General features: G+C 44.7%; 1 protein-coding gene across 2 annotated transcripts in view; it reads right to left on the reverse strand.

The window, feature by feature from the left end:
* Positions 1–11786, reverse strand: part of mapre2 (microtubule-associated protein, RP/EB family, member 2) — a 57597-nt gene extending 45811 nt beyond the window's left edge. Inside the window, exon 1 of one of the 2 annotated variants that reach the window (XM_055634121.1) lies at positions 11601–11786. The gene's annotated coding sequence lies outside the window, so the exon portion shown is untranslated. Of the gene's footprint in view, positions 1–11186; positions 11334–11600 lie in introns of those variants that run through there. The other variant, XM_055634120.1, reaches the window with a different exon arrangement.
* Positions 11787–17666: the final 5880 nt, after the last annotated feature.

The raw sequence follows: 17666 nt of genomic DNA on the forward strand, positions 1-17666 counted from the left end.
CATTTCCACAATGAAATAATTACCATATTCTGAAATGTTTGCATTGACTAATTTACATTTCCCTTGAATTATTAATAACACAAATGTACAACTTGCCTCTATATTACCTTTAACAAAGCAAAACATCTTGAGGCAAGTCTTTAGTGAAGACTTCTTTACTGAATACTTTATTGTTGCAAAGAAGTTCAATGTAAACTTGAAGAGTAACACATCATCTTCTAACAAGGCACATCAGGGCGAAAGGACATTGACCTTAAACATTAACTCTATGTTACCTTCCAGGGACACTAACCTGTCTAACCTGCTGAGTGTACAAAGGTAAACAAAAATGCTGGAGAAACTCAGCGGTTATAGAGCGAAGGAATAACTCGCGTTTCAGGTCGACACCCTTCTTCAGACTGATGTGGAGGTGGGGGGGGGGGGGAAGAAGAAAGGAAGATGCGGAGACAATAGGCTATCGGCGAGCTGGGAAGGGGAGGGGAAGGAGGGGAATGAGGGAGAAATCAAGGACTACCTGAAATTGGAGAAGTCAATGTTCATATCGCTGGGATGTAAACTGCCCAAGCGAAATATGAGGTGCTGCTCCTCCAATTTGAGGTGGGACTCACTCTGGCCATGGAGGAGGCCCAGGACAGAAAGGTCAGATTCGGAATGGGAGGGGGAGTTGAAGTGCTGAGCCACTGGGGGATCAGGTTGATTATTGTGAACCGAGCGGAGGTGTTGGGCGAAGCGATCGCCAAACGTATGCTTGGTCTCACCGATGTAGAGCAGCTGACATCTAGAGCAGCAGATGCAATAGATGAGGTTGGAGGAGGTGCAGGTGAACCTCTGGAAAGACTGGCCTCACCTGGAAAGACTGCTTGGGTCCTTCGATGGAGTCCAGGGGGGGGGGGGGGGAGGTAAAGCGACAAACCAAAAGTGTAGCATTTCCTGTAGTTGCAAGGGAAAGTACCAAGGAAGAGGGTGGGAAGGGACAAATTGATCAGGGAGTGTCAGAGGGAGCAGTCTCTGTAGAAAGCTGAAGGCAAGGAGATAGGAAGATGTGGCCAGTGGTGGGATCCCGTTGGAGGTGGCGAAAATGTTGGAGGATTATTGTTGTATCTGACGGCTGGTGGGGTGGAAGGTGAGGACAAGGGGGACTCTGTCCTTGTTACGAGTGCGGGGGATGGGGATTTAGAGCAGAGCTACGGGATATAGAGGAGACCCTGGTGAGAGCCTCATCTACAGTCGAAGAGGGGAATCCCCCGTTCCCTAAAGAAAGTGGACATCTCCGATGCCCTGGTTTGGAACACCTCATCCTGGGTGCAGACGCAGCGTAGACGGAGGAATTGTGAGTAGGGGATAGTCCTTACAGGAAGCAGGGTGGGAAGAAGTGTGGTCCAGATAGCCACGGGAGTCAGTGGGTTTGTAGCAGATGTCGGTCAGTAGTCTGCTGTGTACAAAGTTCTTTTTAACAGCTAAAAATTTAATTTAGTAAGGTAAAAATACTAAAAGCTGTTTGTTACATTGTTTAAGAGAGTTAAGTGTTGAAACAATGTCTTGTCAATTTCAAAGACCTCTGTTGTGCAACTAGCAGTCTGTGTTTCTGAAGATGGGTTTCGACCCAAAACGTCAACCATTCCTTCTCTCCAGAGAAACTGCCTGTCTCACTGAGTTACTCCAGCATTTTGTATTTATCTTCCTAAAGAGACAGTCTGCTATAAGTAAAATCCATTACAAAGAGGTCTGTAGTAACAAGGTTTACTGTACTATATAAGAGGAGCTGGAAAGAAGAATCTGGAAACTGTTGATTAGTAGTGTGCCTAACATCTGTGGTAGGCAGGTTACTGCAGCAGATTCTGAGGAATAATCAGCATGGTTTTCTATGTGGGTGATTGTGTCCTATGAATCTGAGATTTTTTTAACCACAAGGGAAGCGTAGATATAGAGTAGACAGTCAGAACCATTTTCCCCAGGTTACATTAGAGGATATAACTAAATAGTGAGAAGGGGAAGTTTTGTTTTCATTCACAATGTGGTGGGGGCTGGAACACATTGCAAGGGGTGGTGGTGGAGGCAGATACGATAATGGTGTTTAAGAAGCTTATGTATAGGCACATGGAAACACAGGGAATTGGAGGCAGAAGATATCTATTCTGCCAGCATCATGTTCAGCACAAACACTGAGGGTCGAAAGGTGGCACTGTGCTGTATGTTCTATATTCAAACCAAAGGTTGATGTGAGAAAAGCTTAGATGTTGTCCATATGAACTTCAGCAAGATGTTGTCTATATGAACTTCAGCAAGCCATTTGATAATGTTTCGCATGATAGGCTTCTCTGGAAGGTTAGATCATAGAGAGTTGGTCAACTGGATAGAGAAATGGCTTCATGCAAGTTAGCAGAGGGTGGAAGCCAATTTTTCAGACTGGCGACCAGTGATTAGTGATGCGAGTTTAGAGTTATAGCATGGAAACAGGCCCTGCGGCCCACCAAATCCACACCAACCAACAATCACCTGTACACTCGTTCTTTCTTACATACTGGGGACAATTTACAGAAGCCAATTAATCTATAAACCTGCAAGTCTTTGGAATAGTGGAGAAAACCAGAGCTCCCAGAGTAAAGCCATGCGGTTACAAAGAGAACGTACAAACTCCATACAGACAGCATCCATAGTCAGGATAGAAACGGGGTTTCTGATGCTGCAAGGCAGCAATTCTACTACTGCACCTGTATACTGCCCTCGGGGATCGGGACTGGCCCATTGCTGTTGGTGGTATATCAACGATTTGGATAAGAATGTGGAAGGCTCGATGAGTAAGATTGCAGAAGACTGTGTGCACAGTGGCACAGCAGTAGATTTGCTGCCTTCCAGCGCCAGAGACCCGTATTCAATCCTGAGTGCGGGTGCTGTCTGTACAGAGGTTTGTACATTCTCGCCGTGACCGTGTGGGTTTTCTCTGGGTGTTCAGGTTTCTTCCCAAAGACGAACAGGTTTGTAGGTTAATTGGCTTCTGTAAATAGTTGTAAATTGTCCTTTGTGGGTTGGATAGTGCTAGTGTATAGGGATCACTAGTTGGCGCAGACTCAATGGGCCAATGAGCCTGTTTACGTGCTGTATCTCTAGAGTCTAAAGTCAGTTGTCTAGACATATTTTGCATTTATAATTGTGCATTAGTTAACACTTCGTTAGAATGCATTCCAGCATTTTTATGACACCCAGTGTCAGTCTTACCAGCCTGAAGTTCCCATATTTCTCTTTTTTTACTTCTTTTGAGTGTTCTATTTGATACTATTCCATTTGCTGGTATCTTTCCAAGGCAAGGATCACTACCAATCCAACTATCCCTGCAGCAACGTCTTAAAAACTAATGTCAGTCAGATTATGGACCTATAAAATGTGAAAACTACAGGAGAAATTACTCATTAAATTCATGATCTCCACTCGTTTTCTATGTTTGTCTATTCTCGTCCAAATGCAAAATAGATTTTTTACTCCTAATTGCAATTTCACTCACATCAGCCTCCCAAGGGATCCACACACACACACACACACACATTGTGATGTTCCTTTTGACGTTTATATAAACTCTATACAATTTAAATATGTGCATTAATTCACTGTCCTGTACTATTGAGTACTGCATTCAATAGTTATAACACCATAGTTATATCCTAAATCGTATCTCATGTTTACACATGAATGTGTCGCTCAGGAAGTTCATTTCTAAATCTTTTTCACTATTAACTCATTCACATCAAATGCATCAATGTCCAATTTCCATCTTTGATCTTCAGACTAAACAACATTGTCCATGATTCTCTCTTCTCAAACATTATATCCATCCTTTTCAAATTCTCTTGCCTCAGAACACTAACACTTTCCTCTACTGGCCTCACTAGGTATAAATGCCCTTATTCAAACTCCTTATTCTATCAAATTCTCCTATAATAGGTTGGTGACATCCACTAAATATTCTCTCTTGCCCTCACCCCAAATTCATGACTCGCTTTGGCCTTTATCTAGTAATGCTCTGAATTAGAATTTTTATCATTTTCATTCTCCCGAAATATCGCAAATCAAAGTCTTCATTAAAATATGGTGTGACTTAAGGGCCACTTTCACGACCTTTTTTCACTCGTGGACATTTTTCTTCAGGCTAGAAAAACGCCCCGACCTACTTGATGACACGAATACCTACGACTAGCATCACAACCTACCTTCGCCCTTGTGATGACCATGCTGCGAGTACGAGTCAAGGGCAAACGCGGCAGAGGTCGTGAATTAGGTCGTGAAAGTGGGACAGGCCCTTTACACTTATGATGCAATTCCTATCTGCCCTGATCCTCAGTGCAGTAATATAGTTTTTTTTTAAAAAGCCTTTAGAGATTAATTTCCTGAGAGACATATTTAAGTGCAAAATATTGGTTCTACAGTAAGAGGAGAAAAATAGCATCAACAACTGAAAATACGTCTTAGGAACAAAGAAATCATGTCAAAGTTATGAGAAAGGTTAATGATTTTAGGATTCAGCTGTTTAAATATCTTCTTCCAAACCTATTGAGAGAGTTCGTGGAAAAGAGAAAGCAGAGGGGAAACATTTAAAGTAAGGTACAACAGGTATAGGAATTACTTTATTGATTTGGGATTTTGGTAGCAAAAGTAGTTAGTGTAATTATTAGTACTTTCCATAGTTACATTTTAATATTTCAAACCTTAGTTAGCATTTTACTATTTCAAGCATTTTTAAATGTTAATAACTGTTAGCAGTAAACTGAAACCTGTTGCAATCAGAACCTGTGTGTCACACAGAAGTGCCAAAGTATTTACACTTAATACTAACTTTAACATTCAAAAGCAGGCGTTTTGGGTGCAAGCGTTTTGAGTTCATTAGGATGGAGAGTGACATCGTTAATTCAGAGACAAGGGTCCTGAACTTAAAGAAAGGTAACTTTGAGGGTATGAGACGTGAATTGGCCAAGATAGACTGGCGATTGATTCTTAATGGGTTGACGGTGGATATGCAATGGAAGGCATTTAATGACTGCATGGATGAACTACAACAATTGTTCATCCCAGTTTGGCAAAAAAAATAAATCAGGGAAGGTAGTGCATCCGTGGATAACAAGGGAAATCAGGGATAGTATCAAAACAAAAGATGAAGTGTACAAATTAGCCAGAAAAAGCAGCCTACCAGAGGACTGGGAGAAATTCAGAGACCAGCAGAGGAGGACAAAGGGCTTAATTAGGAAAGGGAAAATAGATTATGAAAGAAAACTGGCAGGGAACATAAAAACTGACTGCAAAAGCTTTTATAGATATGTGAAGAGAAAAAGATTAGTTAAAACAAATGTAGGTGCCTTGCAGTCAGAAACGGGTGAATTGATCATGGGGAACAAGGACATGGCAGACCAATTGAATAACTACTTTGATTCTGTCTTCACTAAGGAAGACGTAAATAATCTGCCGGAAATAGCAGGGGACCGGGGGTCAAATGAGATGGAGGAACTGCGTGAAATCCAGGTTAGCCGGGAAAAGTGTTAGGTAAATTGAATGGATTAAAGGCCGATAAATCCCAAGGGCCAGATAGGCTGCATCCCAGAGTACTTAAGGAAGTAGCCCCAGAAATAGTGGATGCATTAGTGATAATTTTTCAAAACTCTTTAGATTCTGGAGTAGTACCCGAGGATTGGAGGGTAGCTAATGTAACACCACTTTTTAAAAAGCGAGGGAGAGAGAAAACGGGGAATTACAGACCAGTTAGTCTAACGTCGGTAGCGGGGAAATGCTAGAATCAGTTATTAAAGATGGGATAGCAGCACATTTGGAAAGTGGTGAAATCATTGGACAAAGTCAGCATGGATTTATGAAGGGTAAATCATGTCTGACGAATCTTATAGAATTTTTTGAGGATGTAACTAGTAGAGTGGATAAGGGAGAACCAGTGGATGTGTTATATCTGGACTTTCAGAAGGCTTTCGACAAGGTCCCACATAAGAGATTAGTATACAAACTTAAAGCACACGGTATTGGGGATTCAGTATTGATGTGGATAGAGAACTGGCTGGCAGACAGGAAACAAAGAGTAGGAGTAAACAGGTCCTTTTCACAATGGCAGGCAGTGACTAGTGGGGTACCGCAAGGCTCAGTTCTGGGACCCCAGCTATTTACGATATATATTAATGATTTGGACGAGGGAATTGAATGCAACATCTCCAAGTTTGCAGATGACACGAAGCTGGGGGCGAGTGTTAGCTGTGAGGAGGATGCTAGGAGGCTGCAAGGTGACTTGGATAGGCTCGGTAAGTGGGAAAATGCATGGCAGATGCAGTATAATGTGGATAAATGTGAGGTTATCCACTTTGGTGGCAAGAACAGGAAAGTAGTCTATTACCTGAATGGTGGGCGATTAGGAAAAGGGGAGATGCAACGAGACCTGGGTGTCATGGTACACCAGTCATTAAAAGTAGGCATGCAGGTGCAGCAGGCAGTGAAGAAGGCGAATGGTATGTTAGCATTCATAGCAAAAGGATTTGAGTATAGGAGCAGGGAGGTTCTACTGCAGTTGTACAGGGCCTTGGTGAGACCACACCTGGAGTATTGCATACAGTTTTGGTCTCCAAATCTGAGGAAGGACATTATTGCCATAGAGGGAGTGCAGAGAAGGTTCACCAGACTGATTCCTGGGATGTCAGGACTGTCTTATGAAGAAAGACTGGATAGACTCGGTTTGTACTCGCTAGAATTTAGAAGATTGAGGGGGGATCTTATAGAAACTTACAAAATTCTTAAGGGGTTGGACAGGCTAGATGCAGGAAGATTGTTCCCGATGTTGGCGATGTTAGGCCGAATGGCCTACTCCTGCACCTATTTTCTATGTTCCTAAGCTAGATAAAATTGATAAAACATCAACATTTGTTACAATGCACCTCATTCCAGGTTTAAGGAGCAGAATAATTGCCAGGCCAAAATTTTATTTCCAGAAGGTACATGGATAGGACAGGTTTGGACGGATATGGACCAAATGAAGGCAGGTGGGATTAGTGTAGCTGAGACATGTTGGCCGGTATGGGCAAGTTGGGCTGAAGGGCCTGTTTCTACACTGTATCATTCTATGACTAAGCTGGAATGATAGAAACATAGAAGAAACATAGAAAATATGTGCACGAGGAGGCCATTCAGCCCTTCGAGCCAGCATCGCCATTCATCGTGATCATGGCTGATCGCCCCTATCAATAACCCATGCCTGCCTTCTCCCCATATCCCTTGACTCCACTAGCCCCTAGAGCTCTATCTAACTCTCTCTTAAATCCATCCAGTGACTTGGTCTACACTGCCCTCTGTGGCAGGGAATTCCATAAATTCACAACTCCCTGGGTGAAAACGCTTTTTCTCACCTCAGTCTTAAATGACCTCCCCTTTATTCTAAGACTGTGCCCCTGGTTCTGGACTCGCCCAATATTGGGAACATTTTCCCTGCATCTAGCTTGTCCAGTTCTTTTATAATTTTATATGTTTTTATACGATCCCCTCATCCTTCTAAACTCCAGTGAATACAAGCCTAGTATTTTCAATTTTTCCTCATATGACATTCCCGCCATCCCAGGGATCAATCTCGTGAACCTACGCTGCACTGCCTCAATCACAAGGATGTCCTCAAATTTGGAGACCAAAACTGTACACAATACTCTAGATGTGGTCTCACCAGAGCCCTATACAACTGCAGAAGAACCTCTTTACTCCTATACTGAAATGCTCTTGTTATGAAGGCCAACATTCCATTTGCTTTCTTCACTGCCTGCTGTACCTGTAAGCCAACATTCAGTGACCGGTGTACAAGGACACCCAGGTCTCGCTGCACCTCCCCCTCACCTAACCTAACCCCATTGAGATAATAATCTGCCCCCTTGTTTTGGCCGCCAAAGTGGATAACCTCACATTTATCTATATTATACTGCATCTGCCACGCACCTGCCCACTCACTCACCCTGTCCAGGTCACCCTGCAACCTCCTAACATCCTCTTCACAGCTCACACTGCCACCCAGCTTTGTGTCATCCGCAAACCTGCTAGTGTTGCTCCTAATTCCCTCTTCCAAATCATTAATATATATGGTAAACAGTTGCGGCCCCAACACTGAGCCTTGCGGCACTCCACTCGCCACTGCCTGCCATTCTGAAAAGGACCCGTTCACTCCTACTCTTTGCTTCCAGTCTGCCAACCAATTTTCCATCCATGTCAGCACCCTACCTCCAATACCATGTGCTCTAATTTTAGTCACCAGTCTCCCGTGCAGGACCTTATCAAAGGCTTTCTGTAAGTCTAGATACACTACATCCACTGGCACCCCTTCATCCATTTTACTTGTCACATCCTCAAAAAATTCCAGAAGATTAGTCAAGCATGATTTCCCTTTCATAAATCCATGCTGACTTGGACTAATCATTTTACTGCTATCCAAATGCCCCATTATGACCTCTTTAATAATTGACTCCAGCATCTTTCCCACCACCGAAGTCAGGCTCACTGGTCTGTAATTCCCCGTTTTCTCTCTCGCTCCTTTCTTGAAAAGTGGGATAACATTACCTATCCTTGTTCCCCATAATAATTTCACCCGTGTCTGCCTTCAAGGGACCCACATTTGACTTTGTTACTCTTTTTCCCTTAACATATCGAAATAAGCTTTTACAGTCCTTCTTTATATTCCTGGCCAGCTTCCCTTCGATAAGTTTGTTTTGTTTTAAAAACAAGAAAGCCATGAATATTATCTGAATTATATCAGGAAACTGAATAGCTGAAAAAGACATTTAACTTTGGAGAGGCAATTTCTCTTTAATGCTCCTAGTGCGCAAAAAGATCTCACTCGGTTTCCAAGATACCCCTCGTCCTTTCCAAAAAGGCCTCTTGTCCAGAAAATTTAAGGATCGTCCTTGAACCCCATTAAAGATTAGCATCACCCCTAAATCCAGATCAGAGATCAGACTTAATATTCCACATATAAATACAGCAACATGTTTTTAAATCTGTATGAAACATCACCCATTACATCCAGGCTGTATATGTACTGAAAACCACTTGAAGGATACATCTCAACTGTTGAAACTGAAGTACACAGAAAATGCCAAGAAACTCATGGACTGCATGATTTGTGGTGGCTGAAGCTTGCCGTCATCTACATGAAGCTCAGGAGTAGAGAAAGTCAGTGATAACAAACTAAACTAGGGAGTTACATATGAATTGGAGGGATGTATTCAGAACAATCTGTAGCATTAACTGGATCTTGACTGCTGGATTATGGTGGTGGTTGTAAGAAGAGTGAAGAGTAATTTGTACACAAAGCATGGAATAACACTTGTTTCAAAGAAACATATAGCAGGCTTGATTGAGATCACATGCACATCTGTCTTGGCGATACCACAATAAAGAACATTAGTATTCTGCATTAAATCATGACCTACATTAAAACAATAACACAGCAAAGAAAGGTGATAACATTCCATCAGCAGAAATTCAGGAGCTAGAAAAGAGGACTGGTGAAACAAAGGCAAGGATGGTAATTCAAGAATTACTTTCAATGGCACGGGGTTGTGAAAACCAAAATCGACTGCAGTCCATCCGTCTTTTCTCTCTTTTTGTCCTGTTAGGTGTACGTTTTTGATTTTATTTTTTAGATGTGTATACGTGGGAGAGGGGGGGGGGCCTACTTTTTAATCTCTTCCCTGTACGGGACCCGACCTTTTCCCTGTCGGGTCTCCATTGTCGTTGGGCCTAACATCGTGGAGCCAGCAACCTCCAACCGGAACCAACCTGAAGGCTCCAGTCGTGGAGCCAGCGGACTTACCATCGCAGAGCTGGCCGACTTCGGAGCATGGACAGCTGTGGTGGCGCGCGGCTGCGACCCGACTTCGGAGCTTTGGTGACCCCGGCTGCAGGCCCGGTGGACGGTAACATCGGGAGCTCGCAATGGACCTGCATTTCCGAGACCGCTTATCGGAGCTCCCGCAACGGCAACTTCTCTCGCCTGAATCGCGGGGTTAAAATGACCCAGAGCAGGGCCTTACATCGCCCGGCGCGGCTTTAACGGCCGTGGGACTGACCATCGCTCGCCCGGGGCTCTAACATCAAGACCCAGAGCAGGGCCTTACATCGCCCGGCGCGGCTTTAACGGCCGCTGGACTTACCATCGCCTGCCGGGGGCTTTGACATCAGGTGCCACGGTCGCCTCGACGCAGCAGTTGGACTGCTTGACCGCGGGAGAAGAATAAAGAACAGGGAAGAGACAAGACTTTTGCCTTCCATCACAGTGAGGAGGTGTTTGGAGATTCACTGTGATGGATGTTTATGTAAATTGTGTTAATTGTGCGCCTTGGGTTTTTGTTTTGTTATGATTTTATTATGATTTTTGATGTTATGATTGCAGGAATTAAATTTTGTTCGAACCATGTCTGTTTGAAGGACAATAAATGGCATTCTATTCTATGTACTGTGAAATGCACTCATCCAAGAAAGATGTGCAGGAAGGAACGGCAGATGCTGGTTTATACCGAAGATAGACACAAAATGCTGAAGTAACTCAGCAGGTTAGGCAGCATGTTTGGATAAAAAGAAAGGGTGATGGTTCAGGTCAAAATCTTCATACTCTCGTCCAAGGAAGTTGTTCTTTTCTCACTTCTTCTACTGAAGAACTGAACTGTGAATTACTGAAGAACTGAACTGTGGATAGTGGACATACAAGTCCAAACCAAACCTTTAAAAAATATATTGTTAGCTAACCTTGTAGACACATAAAACACACGAAATTGATCAGTAGGACTAGTTCTAAACGGCCTTTGAACAAACTAATAACTGTAATGTTGTAAATCACTTTATCTTCAGTGGGAAAAACTGAAATGACATCATAGTATTGAGACAACAAGTCCAAAATGAAATGGTTACATTACAATGTATTTTTGATATTACACGTCAAAACTTTCATTAAATATGTTCCCAGGAAAATAATTAACTTCCAGCCCAACCCCCAACGTCTGATTGAAATCCATTAACATTTACTGAAGGTTCACACTTAATTTCCTTTGGTGGTCAAACTCTTTTCCTCCTCTCGAGGAGAAACTTGGTCTAAACTTTGTGTTAGGATATTCACTGTCATACTCCATAAAAAATGGCAATATTCGGATGGTAATCTTTTGGAGTGGTTTTGTACTTACTTTTAAGTGCTTCCATTTGCCTCTGCCCCTCACAATGTGACGCAGACCTCAAATGCGTCGCTGACGTTTGTGATACCCGGGTGGGCAGGTCGTGGAGATTTTTTTTTAAACCATTTTAAAACCCAGTGCACGCACAGTTTGAGACTCGGCCTTTGTATCCCTTTTGTACCCAACCCGGTTGTTTGCGTTTCGCTCTGAACACCTCCCTCCCTCCCTCCCTCCCACCCACAGCCGCTGTCAGGCGAGCAGCAGCTGCCAGTAAACATCAGCCGCGATCCTCCCGAGGGCTTCTGTCGCCCACATCCCGAATGACAAAGCAGCCGGCCATTAGCTGCCCCTTGCAGGGTGAAACACCGCCTTTCCCCACTTGCATCGCGTCCAGCAATTCGCTCTTAACACTGAATTTGTACTCACAGTTTTTTTTTCCGCGTGTAAATCTCGCACCAGTGCTTCTCTTAAGACACACCAAGACCGGGCTCAGCTGGCAGGAGGCGGGGCGTCTTATTAATTTGCTTTGACTTTTGTACAATTTCCTGATTGCACCGATTCAAAACAAGCTTGCTTCCTCTCCAGTGTTCAACCGGTTGTAATAAATAGTTTGATGAGGGCTGTCTCGCGGGGGGCGCAATAGTAAGCCTGTCGTGTGTGTGTGGGGGTTGGATGAGGGAGCTTGGATGAGGGCGCTTGGTGAGAACGCCCCTCCTGCCGGCTTTGCCCAATGCAAGCAGCAGAAGCAGCGGGCGCCCGCTCTGTGCCGCCTGCTGCCGCTGTCCAGCCGCACTCCGCTGCGCTACAGGATGCCTGCACCTCTGCTGCACCTTCCCTCTGAAAATACCGAACACCTGCTCTCGTTTACTGCTTTTTTCCTTTGTTGCACGAAAACAAAGCTTGTATATTGGAAGTACACGCGGAGTGTAAAATCGAAAGCTGCAAGCATCTTTTTTTTAGATTGCAGCGATCATTTCAGAAACAATGCAATTACAACACATCTATGTTTCAGTTAATATTAAAACGTTTGTCGAATATGGATGAACACTTGTTTTTCTATAGCAAGATCCTATATTCAGATGTTGAATATTCTGCTTTAAATAACATTTCTATTGCATAATAGGCGTGTTTCATTCTCATCAGCGAGCCTCGCCCGCATCACGATTTCAAATGTCACCACAATGGTTCCAGCCGTAACAGATGAAGGCAATTTCAGTTAACCAAGATGTCAACCACGCAGAAATGCATTTATTAACGGGGTTGCCAGCTTCCCAAGATAGTGGAAATGTAAGGCATTGAAGGACAATCTTTACGGCACTGCTAACTAATCCCACGTAAAAATATGCATGGACTAAAATATGTTCTGATTTTCCTTTCATTTTCTTTGAACGAAATTGTGGGTCATAAACCAGGTAGAGGTTTAAATGTGGGAGACGCCCTGACTGATGCATACAATTACTTTGTTCTCTTACTAAAATGAAAACGAAAGTGTTAGAAATATTCAATCGGCCAAGCAACATCCTCGAGGGGAGAAACGTAGTTCTGATTAGGTTGGTCTTTCTCGGAGGGTGAAAATAAGGTGCAAAGAACAAAGGGAATGTCTAAGACAGGGTGGAACCCAAGAGAAACCTCACATATCCATGTTCTCCAGAGATGCCGCCCGTTGAGTCGCGCCAGCCCTTTGTGTCCTGACAGATTGGTATTGGCTGAGAGTGAGGGGAGACGATTTTCACTGCCACCAATGTTGTCTGTACGTGGTGGAGGAGAAAACGGGTAACCTGCTGTAATTATAAAATACACAACATAGTAACTGGTGGAAATCTGAAATAAAGGGGGAAATTATTGGGGAAATCCAGCAGGTCAGATGGCATGGTGGGAAAAAGTTATTTCAGAACGAGGCAGAGATTTATTTTTTTTTAAGTGCAGAGGTTGAAAATATTAAACAAAACATGATACCGGGATCATTCAGCAGGTTAGGCTGCATATCTGTAGACTGAGAAACAGAGGCTATCCCCCTCCCTCCATCCTCCCTCCTCCCTTTTTGGATCATTGATACAAAAAGCCATTCCTGTCCCCAGGGCACCCACATCCTGGCATTCACTGCTCTTACTTGTGGGCTGATCAATTCTGACAGACCAAGAAAAGGCAGATTATCTGAAATGATTCAAAACACCTTTGAGCCCTGAGGGGGGAGGGGGGAGAGGTGGGGGTGGGTGGGGGGGGTGGGGGGGGGGGTGGGGGGGGGGGGGGGGGGGGGCCTTGACGTGCCTTGGCAGATAATGATGTATTTTTGATCCTTTGGCCTCTCACAGAACAGTGTAAGAAGCTAAATTTAGAAGGAACATAATGGGAATATGATGTGGAATCAAAGTGCCAGGCATCTGTATGTTCAAGGTCACCCTAGCAGATAGAATAGTGGTGGTCTGTGGTTGATTTGTCCAATGCAGAGAAAGCTACTTCATGATCACCAAAACCAATGTCCTAAATTGGAAACAGTACAAGTGTATTTGTACTTCATCCAAAAGAAGTGTTTGAGTGCCTGGATGTTGCATCTTAAGTGTTGGCATGGAAAAGATGTTTCTTTCTAAGTTGCATGTAAGTAGTAAAAATCTCTACCTTGCAGTGTAGGTGCTGCTGGCGCCGACGATGGAGGCCACGGTGCACGGTTCCTTGCTGTTTTGTATGTGTTTTTGTATGTGTTTGTTCGTTTGTGTCGTCTGTGACAACCCTACAAAGATTACTTTCACGAGAGAGGTACTCATAAACGCCGGACATACGGTACCTCCAAACATCGTTCCGGATTTCTCTCACTCGCTGGATTATTTGGACATACTCGTCGGCGGGGCTGTGGCTACGTTCAAAGTCTTGACACGGGGGAGGACCCGTGAGAAGCGCTCTGGAGCACTCACCCGACTACAGCGACGAGGATCACGCACACCGCTCCTGAGCATATTCCTGGCAAACGTACATTCGCTCAAGAACAAAGTGGATGAACTGCAACTCCTGCATCGGACAAACAAGGACTTCTCTCGACCTGCTGCCCTGTGCTTCACCGAGACCTGGGCTGTGTGAGTCGACCCCGGACAGCGCGCTGCAACTGGCTGGCTTCCAACTTCACAATGGACCGTGAAGGGGAGGCAGCGGGGAAATCAAGAGGCGGTGGAATTTGCTTCTATACCAACCAGGACTGGTGCAGCAACATCACGGTACTGTCAAATTTCTGCTCTCCCAACCTAGAATCCCTCTTTATAAACTGCAAACCCTTCTACTCTCTGAGGGAATTTAATTCCTTTATTCTCGCTGGAGTTTACATTCCTCCCCAAGCCTGCGTACGTGAGGCGCAAACGGAACTCGCTGACCAGGTAATGACAGGAGAGAGCGTGTTCCCGGACTCCATGGTCATTGTTTTGGGGGACTTTAACAAAGCTAACCTCAGCCGTGACCTTCCAAAACACAGACTTCATGTTACAGGCCCCACCAGAAGGGAGAGAACACTCAATCACTGTTACACGGCCATCAAGAACGCATATCACTCTATTCCCTGGGCGGGTCTGGGTCTCTCTGATCATTGTCTAGTTCACCTTATTCCGACCTACAGGCAGAAACTAAAAGCTGCTAAGCCTGTGGTCAGAACAACGAAAAGGTGGACGAGGGAGGGCATTGAGAACTTACAATCCAGCTTTGACTGCACGGATTGGAATGTGTTCAGGGAAGCAACCACAAGCCTCGATGAGTATACTGACACTGGATCATCATATGTTGCATTCCAACTAAGACCCAGACATGGTTCAACAACAACAAGCCCTGGTTCACTGCAGAACTCAGACAGCTTCGACGGTCTAAAGAGGAGGCCTACAGGAGCTGGGATGCAGACCTCTACAGGCAGACCAAGTACAAGCTGAGAAGAGGAATCAGAGCTGCCAAGGAAAGGTACTCAGAGAAGTTGAGGAGCAAGTTCTCAGCTAATGACTCTTCTTCAGTTTGGAAGGGCTTGCAAGAAATTACCAGCTACAAGAGGAAAGCACTTTGGACAATCGTCAGCTGACCAACGACCTGAATGAGTTTTACTGCAGGTTTGAAAATCAGAAACATAACCCTGGCACCCCCTCCTCCTCAACCAACACAGCCAGACCCCAGACTACAAAGAATGGACCCTGTACCCTCTCCTTCCCATTCACCTGCTTAAGGCAAGACTCCAATATGAAAAGGCTGGACCATTTCTCACCCCAACCAACACTTCACACCCACTCACAGCCTGACCTCAGTCTACAAAGACTGTGCCCTTCTACACCCACCCCCCTCCAATCACCACTTCACACCCAATCACCCACACCCATCACTTATCCAATATCAACAATAAAAGTAGAGGAGGTGGAGAGGCTTTTCAGAGGACAAAAAATCCGGAAATCTCCAGGACGTGACAATGTGTCCCGCTCTACTTTTAAGCTCTGTGCCAAACAACTGGCACCGGTCTATACAGACATTTTTAACCAGTCCCTGCAAACATGTACTGTCCCTGCCTGCTTCAAAGTCTACACTATTGTCCCTGTACCCAAAAAGGCAAGGATGGCCTGTTTCCGTGCTGTAATTGTTATATGGTTATATGGTTATATGATTACTTGTCTTAATGACTACAGGCCTGTCGCACTGACCTCTGTAGTCATGAAGACACTCGAAAGGCCTGTGCTAGCCAACCTTTGCAGTTTGCATATCGTGCCAATAGATCTGTGGATGATGCAGTCAACTTGGGCTTGCACTTCAACCTACAGCACCTAGACCGCCAGGGGATCTATGCGAGGATCCTGTTTGTTGATTTTAGCTCTCTGATTTTAGCAACAACATTGTGCCAGAGCTACTACACTCCAAACTTTCCGAGTTGACTGTGCCTGAACCCTTCTGTCAGTGGATCACCAACTTCCGGACATACAGGAAGCCGCATGTGAGGCTGGGAAAGCACATCTCGGACACGCAAACGCTCAGCTTAGGAGCACCGCAAGGCTGCGTCCTCTCTCTACTCTTTCTGCACCAATGACTGCACCTCCACAGACACCTCTGTCAAGCTTCTCAAGTTTGCGGACGACACAACCCTGATTAGACTGATCCAGGATGAGGAGGAATCTGCCTGCAGACAGGAAGTGTCACAGCTGGCGTCCTGGTGCCGCTGCAACAACCTAGAGCTCAATGCTCTTAAGACAGTGGAATTGATTGTAGACTTTAGGAGAGCTCCACCTCCCCTCACCCCACTCACGATCAACAACACCACAGTCACATCTGTGAAGTCTTTTAAGTTCCTGGAACCATCATCTCCAAGGACCTTAAGTGGGGGACTACCATCGACCATAAAACCATATAACAATAACAGCACGGAAACAGGCCATCTCGGCCCTTCTAGCCAATGCCGACTCCACAGTCAAAAAGGCACAACAGAGGATGTACTTCCTGCTGCAGCTGAGGAAGCACAATCTGCCACAGGCAATGATGGCCCAATTCTATACGGCCATCGTAGCGTCTGTCCTCACCTTCTCCATCATGGTCTGGTTTGGTTCAGCCACCAAGCACGACACCTGGAGGCTGCAGCGAATTGTCCGATCAGCAGAGAAGGCTATTGGCTGCAACCTTCCCTCCATTGATGAACTGTACACTGCAAGGGCCAGGAAGCGAGCGGGCAAGATCATCACTGACCCCTCTCACCCTGGCCACAAACTCTTTGAATCACTTCCCTCTGGAGGGCGACTACGGACTGTCAAAGCTGCCACAGCCAGACATAAAAACAGTTTTTATCCACGAGTAGTTGGTCTACTCAACAGCCAAAAATCTGTAGCCTCTCTTTGATCTGGTATTTTGTTGGTTCGCATGCTTGATCAATGGAATTTTATCATTAATATTTTATTATTATTAATGTTTAGTGTTTTCTGTGTCATTCGTAACTGTCACTATGTCATGTTGTTACTTGTGGGCAGAACACCAAGGCAAATTCCATGTGTATGAATACTTGGCCAATAAACTTACTTGCTTACTTGCCTTTACAGTGCTTAGTTTCAGCCAGTTTGATTTAGTTCACATGATATTTTACAACAAAACCATCAAATGGATATTTACGACTGTGGGCTCTGACAAAATCCTCCTGACCTGCTGGTGACGTGCTCCAGAATAATTTGTTGCAATCCGTTGCACAGAACTCTGACAGACAACAGGGCAAATTGTCCAGTCCACAGAAAATCAGAACAAATCTGGCCAATTACCACCCCATGAAGAAGGATTTTGGCCCGATACGTCACCTATTTCCTTTGCTCCATAGATGCTGCTGCCCCCGCTGAGTTTCTCCAGCATTTCTGTGTACCTACCACCCCATCAATGACTTTCACTCCTCAAGAAAGTCATGGAATATTCCAGTGGCTTAGGTATCAAGTGGCATGTACTTACAATGTTCAAATGGTTTCTTGTCTGAAAGCACCTTATCTATGTCCTTCATGATTGTATCCACCCTTATAA

Source organism: Leucoraja erinacea, chromosome 4 (assembly GCF_028641065.1).
Source record: "Leucoraja erinacea ecotype New England chromosome 4, Leri_hhj_1, whole genome shotgun sequence".
Classification (NCBI taxonomy): Eukaryota; Metazoa; Chordata; class Chondrichthyes; order Rajiformes; family Rajidae; genus Leucoraja; species Leucoraja erinaceus.